Genomic DNA, 6281 nt, shown 5'->3' on the forward strand with positions numbered 1-6281 from the left:
CAAAGACTTAAGAGGGATGTTTTTAACTAGCGGATGAAGATATGTAACGAAGGTGGCAGTCAAACCTTTCTGGGGAGAGCATTCCATAAACAGGGAGCCATCGCAGAAAAGGCTCATTTCCATGTGGAGAAGGCACACAAAGAAGGCCCTCAAATGACAGCCGCACGATCTAAAAGTTGGTTCATATAGGGATAGGCAGTCCTTGAGCTCTTAAGGTCCTGGGCTGTTCAAGACTTCTTAAGTCAAAACCAGCACTTTCAATTGGGCCCCAAAGCTAATTGGCAGTCAGTGCAGTTGGACCAGGACCAGTATAATATGCTCCAACCACCTGGCCACTGAAATCTGCACAGCTGAAGTTTCCGAACCGCCTTCAGAGGCAGCCCCATGTAGAATGTGTTGCAGTAATCTAACCTAGAGGTTACCAGAGTACAGATGACAGAAATTAGGCTAGCCCTGTCCAGATAGGGGCGCAGCTGGGCAACCAGCCAAAGCTGATGGAAGGCATTCCATGGCACTGAGGCCACCTGAGCACCCCCAAGCTGCGTACCTGCTCCTTCAGGGGGAGTGTAACCCCCTAACAGAGCCTCAGTCTTATTTGGACTGAGCTTCAATTTGTTGGCTCTCATCCAGCGCATAATGTATTTTTAATCTTTGTTGGAATCCGCCCAGAGTGGCTGGGGAAGCCCAGCCAGATGGGCGGGGTACAAATAATAAATTATTGTTGTTGTTGTTGTTATATTATTATTACTACTACTACTACTGAGGCAAGGCAACGGCTCAGCTCATCCACTGCCACACCTGCAGATGTAAAGGAGAAGAGCTATGTAGCATCAGCATATTGCTGACAACGTACTCCAAAATTCTGGATGACCCTACTCAGCGGTTTCATGTAGATGTTAAAACAGCATGGGGGATAAAACTGAACCCGGAGGAACTCCACACTGAAGGCTCCGCGGCGCCAAAGAGCCCTCCCCAGCATCACCCTCTGGAAACGACCACCCAAGTAGGAACGTAACAACTGCAAAGCAGTGCAACCCACCCCTAACTTGATAGCTTCCTGTGTTCCTCCTTTCGGGGAAGATGGTATAGTAATCCAACAATATCTGGAGGGCATCAGGGTGGGAAAGGCTCACATGCACAGAGTCCTCTGGGTGTTTAAAACTGAATGCCTAAACACAAACCACTGCTGCTCCAATTTAAAAACAAGAGCAAAGTATTTTGGCAACTTTAAAAGATGAATGGTTTTTGTGTGTGACATAAACTCTTGCAAAGTACGGCAGGCAATACAAAGTGTTATATTGAGCTATACAGTGGACACTCGGGCTGCGAACGTGATCCATGCGGGAGGCATGTTTGCAACCCGCAGCGCTGCGTCTGCATACGTGCAATTTGGTGCTTCTGCGCATGTGCCGAAACCTGGAAGTAACCCATTCCGGTACTTTCGGGTTCGGTGCAGTGCGCAACCCGAAAATGCACAGCCTGAAGCGTCTGTAACCCGAGGTATGACTGTATGCAGTTTCAGGAGTGGGGGAGAATTGTAAGCGGCAAGGTCAGAGGCAAATGAAATGCAGAGGACCGATGGTGGTAACATGGACCTAAGAACGGAAGATGGGCGCTGCAGGAGCCCATCTCATCCTGTATCCTTTTCTCACAGCAGCCAGCCATATGCCTGTGGGAAACCCATAAACAGGATCCAAGCACAAGAGCCCCCTCTGCTCCTGCCACAAGAAGTTTGTTAGCCCTTTAAGGTGCTGCAAGGCTCCGTCCTTCTTAAAGCAAGAGATAGCTGCACCCTCTGGAAAGGATGACGAAAGTAACTAAACAGTGAGAAGGGAACAGCAGTACCAGCACAGGACACAACAGGCACCCAGGCAGGGTGTTTCATGGGAACCTCAGGGGAGCCCTTCAGCTCTGCTGGAAGACCAGCTCCATCGTGCCTCGTCTCCCCTCAACAGCCACCTGGAAGGAGCCTCAGCCAGCCAGGTTAGAAAGCAGCGCTCGTTCTGTCGCCTCCGCAGAAAGACCAGCTCCATCAGGAGCCTCCTAGCCCTGAACTATTCCCATTCAATAGAACTGCTATTTAAACATTTTAAGAATCTGTGCCTGAGTTTCCCTCCCTGCCCCTCTTTCCTTTTGTGCCATGCCATTTAGATTGCAAGCCTGTGAGCAGAGACTGCCTTGTTTTAACCAGCCATTCTGGAAGCCTTTTCGTGTGTTACTGGTCTGTAAATAAACAGGCTGCTGAGGGCCCCCCCCCCCGTTTCTTACTGGCAAAACAGGCTCATTGAATCATTGGCTGAAAGAGGTAGGAGTGTGTGTCTGCTTCGGATTGGAGCACCGGATAAAAAGGGAAGGAAACAGCCCAGACTTGAGAGGTAAGAAAGAAGGAAATCGGATGCGGGGCAATCTCTGGCCTTCCAGATGTTGCTGCATTACAACCCCCATTAGCCCCAGCAAGAATGGGCAATGGTCAGGGATCATAGAATTGTAGAGTTGGAAGAGATCCTGAGCATCATCTAGTCCAACTCCCAGCAATGCAGGAATACGAAGTTGTCCCATACAGGGATTGAACTTGCAACTGTGGCATTATCAGCACCATGCTCTAACCAACTGAGCAATGAGGGTAGCGGTAGTGCAGCAACAACTGGAGTGCCAGAGGTTCCCCACACTTGCAGTTAATCATGATTCCCTCCTCCTCTTCTTGAAAATCCAAGAATTGGGAAGTACTAGCCCGATATTGAATTCTGGTGCTGGAGGAGACTCTTGAGAGTCCCATGGACTGCAGGAAGATCAAACCGATCCATTCTGAAGGAAATCAGCCCTGAGTGGTCACTGGAAGGACAGATCCTGAAGCTGAGGCTCCAATATTTTGGCCACCTCATGAGAAGAGAAGACTCCCTGGAAAAGACCCTGATGCTGGGAAAGATGGAGGCCACAAGGAGAAGGGGATGACAGAGGACGAGATGGTTGGACAGTGTTCTCGAAGCTACCAACATGCGTTTGACCAAGCTGCGGGAGGCAGTGGAAGACAGGAGTGCCTGGCGTGCTCTGGTCCAGGGGGTCACGAAGAGGCGGACACGACTAAACGACTAAACAACAACAACAGCCCAATACACCACAAAGAAGGCCCATCACGCATGCCCAGAGAAGGAGGCCCGTCCACCACTCACCTCTCTCGTGCCCATCCAACCAGGCAGCTTGCCCCTGCTGAGACGCTCGCCCACAATGCCAGCCGAGTCAGCCATCTTTGGAGATGGGGACTCAAAGGGATTCTCTGCGATGATCCTTCACAGCTGTAGGAAGAAAAACGAGGTGTGTTGGGAGGGGAAATGGAGGAAGCGTCTCACTCAACCTTTCAGTTGCAGGGGTTTTTGGTCTGCTTTTTAAACACAGCATCTCTCTCAAACACTGAAATACCAGGAAGGTGTTTGCAGAAATCTGGAGGGATGCCACGCATCACTTCATGTTCAAAAGCATATTCCATTTTTGAAGGGGTGAAGGGTAACGTTCATCCTTGAAGACTGAAATACAGTGGTACCTCGGGCTACATACGCTTCAGGTTACATACGCTTCAGGTTACAGACTCCACTAACCCAGAAATAGTACCTCGGGTTAAGAACTTTGCTTCAGGATGAGAACAGAAATTGTGCTCCAGCAGCGTGGTGGCAGCGGGAGGCCCCATTAGCTAAAGTGGTGCTTCAGGTTAAGAACAGTTTCAGGTTAAGAACGGACCTCCGGAACGAATTAAGTACTTAACCCGAGGTACCACTGTATCAGAACTTAAGCTGGTATACACATTCAGGACACTATGGTTGAAGTGCAAAGCCTGGCTCAAACCCTGTACCTTGTTCTCACAAGGGGGAAAGGTGGGCAGGGATATAGGGATGTCAAAACAATCATAAACTTGGTGGGTAGGTTTATAAGACAATCTGAAGTGGAAATGCTCAGAAGAGGAGAGGTGGAAGAGGCAGAGAAACTGCAAAGTAAGAATGTAATTGGAATCGGATGTCTCTGAAGCTTAGAAAAGCCCACTCAGCACGGAGAGCTGCAAAACCAGCAAGGACTCAGAAATGCTCTGAGGACCGCTGGCAAACTTGCTCCGACTCTCCTTTCCCCACACCACAGGCAAAGCCGCATCTTCCCGTCCCTACAAGGAAGCAAGTGTATAATTAAAAGAGCTTTTAAAAGAGAAACTTGCTCCTTGGCAACTCAGCGAGGAGGGTGAAAAGGACTCTGAAAAATCCCGGAGGAAGTGGGGTGGGGAAGAGGGAAAAGGCGAGGTATTAAAACCCCAGCATTCCTTAACATTAAGAACAAAAAATGGAGTTGTGGGATACAACTGGTGTGGAAATACGCCTGCAAAAAGTTACTAGCCTCCCAAATATGTTTTGTTTTAGAAGAAGTCGTCTGATTTAAACCCTAGAAGCCGCTGCATGACATTAACGTTACAGATAAATGGGTCAGAGGTAATAGAGGAGCAACGGTGAGGAAGGTGTCTCATATCCAAGGCCAGGAGAAAGGAAAACGGGGATCAGGGAATGGAGTGGAAAGTGTCAAAGTGAGGGGGTAGCAGAAAGGGGACCAGTATTTATTTGCAGAAAAAGGGGGTGGACAGGGGCCACTAAATCCCAGGAATCAGTGAGGCAAAGAGAGGGGGACAAGAGAGTGGAGGCTGGGGTGTGGGGAGAGATGCAAAACAAGGGGGTGTAAGGGAAATAATATTTTGGAGGGCGGTGTTGGGAAGCCAAAGACTCCCAGAAGGCAAGGGGGCAAGAGGGTAGGTGGGAGTGGGGCAGAGGAAATCAAGGCTGGTGGGATCCATTTGAGGAAACTGAGAAGGGGGCGAAAGGGGGCCGAGGAAAGAAACCCCAGGAGCCAATGGGGCAGTTTTGGGGGAGAAGAGGGAGACCTGAACGGTGGGAGCTCTTACGTGTCAGAAGAAACGGGGGAAGAGGAGGAGGAACTGGGGCGGGGGCAAGGAGGGCCGGATCCAGAGGCGGTCTGGCAGTGGGGTGGGGGCAGACCCAAGGAGTCAGTGGGGCAGGGGTTGGAAGGGGAGGAAAGAAGGGCCCCTGTGCCCCCTTGGGGCAAAAGACGGGGGGCAGTTCCTGGCCTTGTTGGGGGGGGCGTGAAGGGGAGGGGGCGCGAAATCTCCCATGGGCCCCTGGGGCAGGAGAGGGGAGACCCAAGGAGTCAGTGGGGCAGGGGTTGGAAGGGGGGAAGACGGGCCCTTGAGCCCCCCTGGGGCAAAAGACGGGGGGCAGTTCCTGGCCTTGTCTGGGGGGCCGCGAAATCTCCCATGGGCCCCTGGGGCAGGAGAGGGGAGGGGGGCAGGGGCCCTGGAGGGAGGGGGCGTTGAGGGGGGAGGGGACGGAGGACCCCCCAGGGGTGCCCTCGGAGGTGCCTGCCTGCCTTCCCGCACTCACCTCACGCCGTGTCCATGGGAGGGAGGCGGCGGTGGGAGAGAGGGAGGGAGGCAGGAGCCGGCGCCCCTCCGCGGCCTCTCTCTCCCTCAGTCTTTCAGTCTCTCTCCGTCCGGCCGCCTCAGCCTCTTCCAGCCGCCGCCGTCGCCGGGCCCAGCTCCGGGGCTGCCCTCGCCGCCGCCTGAGGGGGCCTCTTTCTTCTCCCTATCCGCCCCGCCGTGAGGTAAATAAATACATTTTTAAAAAAAACTCCCGCCCCCACCTCAGATTGACTTTCTCCTCACACGCGAATGGGGAGGGGTTCGTTTTATTTTTTATTAATTTAACTGAACCCCCCCTCTCTCCCCGGAGAAGGCGAAGGACCCCAAGTCAGGGCCCGTTGGCGGCAATGGAGAGAAGGGCCGTAGGTGGCTATGCCAGCGCCTGATTGGGAGGGAGAAGGAGGAGGAGGGAAAAGAAGGCGGGACCGGCGCTTCGGGGACGCACGCATGCGCAGCGGGTTTCCCCGCTGTGAGTCGCGTGCGGTGCAGTCAGTGGCTGCGTGGAGGGGTCGGGGATCGGGGCCGCCCTTGCAAGCCCGATCGTCATTGCGGGCCATTCCCGAGGAAAGCTGCCCTTGTACCTCTTTCCTTTAGAAATAGTATTAAGTAGCTTGCAATTGGTTTTATAGAATTTATTATTTTTAAATAGCTTTATGCATTAGTATGAATTCTGAATTTATTGTTCACGTTTTATACTGTATTTTATGCTGTTTTGTTGTTGCATCAATTAAGTGTTTTAAATTTGTTGTTAGCCGCCCTGAGCCCTGTTTTCTGAACCGGGAAGGGCAGTCTATAAATAAAGAATTATTATTATTAT

General features: G+C 52.0%; 1 protein-coding gene across 3 annotated transcripts in view; it reads right to left on the minus strand.

Moving 5' to 3' along the window:
- The window catches only part of PI4KB (phosphatidylinositol 4-kinase beta), a 49834-nt gene extending 44121 nt beyond the window's left edge, over positions 1-5713 (minus strand). Inside the window, exons 1-2 of one of the 3 annotated variants that reach the window (XM_053369906.1) lie at positions 5427-5713; positions 3171-3293 (exon numbers count right to left, since the gene is read on the minus strand). The gene's annotated coding sequence lies outside the window, so the exon portion shown is untranslated. The remainder of the gene's footprint in view (positions 1-3170; positions 3294-5426) is intronic. The other 2 variants (XM_053369904.1, XM_053369907.1) reach the window with 2 other exon arrangements.
- Between the last annotated feature and the right edge of the window lie 568 nt (positions 5714-6281).

This window comes from Podarcis raffonei, chromosome 16, assembly GCF_027172205.1.
Source record: "Podarcis raffonei isolate rPodRaf1 chromosome 16, rPodRaf1.pri, whole genome shotgun sequence".
Lineage (NCBI taxonomy): Eukaryota > Metazoa > Chordata > Lepidosauria > Squamata > Lacertidae > Podarcis > Podarcis raffonei.